Source organism: Heteronotia binoei, unplaced genomic scaffold (genome assembly GCF_032191835.1).
Source record: "Heteronotia binoei isolate CCM8104 ecotype False Entrance Well unplaced genomic scaffold, APGP_CSIRO_Hbin_v1 ptg001373l, whole genome shotgun sequence".
Taxonomy (NCBI): domain Eukaryota; kingdom Metazoa; phylum Chordata; class Lepidosauria; order Squamata; family Gekkonidae; genus Heteronotia; species Heteronotia binoei.
In genome coordinates this window covers 29,762-30,782 of record NW_026800252.1, presented here as the reverse complement: position 1 = coordinate 30,782, position 1,021 = coordinate 29,762, and positions in this window count along the sequence as shown.

Sequence of the window (1,021 nt, the reverse complement as noted above, 5' to 3'; positions counted from 1 at the left end):
GGCTCCCGGGCGGCGCGAGGGCGTTTTTGGGGGCCCCGCTTTGTCGGCCGCCGCTGCTTTTTTCGCAGCCACAAAATGGCGCCGCCGCCTCTCCTCCCTTCCCCCCCCCCGCGGCGCACAGAGAGAACCACAACAACCAACGGCCGCTTCCCAACCCTCGCCCCGCCCCCGCGCGACGGGCCGGCCAATCGGGCGGCAACGAATGGCAGCGCCGGCCAATGCCGGAGCTCGCCGCCGGGGACGGCCGGCCGGGACAACACCACAGGAGGCGGAAGCCGGGCGGGTGATGGACGAGGGCTCCCGCCAATCGCGAGGCGGCGTGTCCTCACGCTCCGCCCGGGGGCTTCTGCCGAGCCGGCAAAGGGGCGTGGCCGGGCGGGGCGGTGATGTCAGTCCCCGCCGCGTCCAATCGGCGGCGAGCTGGCGTCTATATAAGGGCGGTCGGGGGCAGGCCGAGCGTCGCCATTTCGCTGGAGCGGAGGACGGCTTCTGGCCGGAGAGCGAGCGAGCGCGCGCCCGAGAGAGAGGAGAGCGGGTGGGCGGACTCAATCCGGCTCCATCCTCGCCGAGCGGCCAGCTGTCGCCGCGGCCCCCAAGCCGGCGGACCCTCCTCTTCCTCCCGGCCTCCGTAGCGCCGCCTGCCCAGCCCACTGCGAGAGCCGCGGCGGAGCGCGCCCAGTAACCACCCCAGTACAATCCAGTGCCATCCGCCGCCCGGACCGTCACGATCCGCCCGGGACCGGCACCTCCCGACGCGGCAGGCTTCGACGAGCCCGCGGAGCCCGATATTGCCGGCCTCCCCGCCGGGGCCCGGCCGCACCGGCGCCTCGCAAGCAGGGCCCCCCTCTTCCTTCCTTCCTTCTCTCGTCGCGCCCGGCTCTTGCTTCCTCGCCCAGGCCGCCATTTTCTCCCGTCCCCTTCTGTGGCTGAGCGGAGGGGGGGTGGGAGAGGCGGCGCTCGTCCGCCCGCCCCCGGCAGCCATGCAGTAGCCCCCTCCTCCCAATAAAGCAGCCCCCCTCCC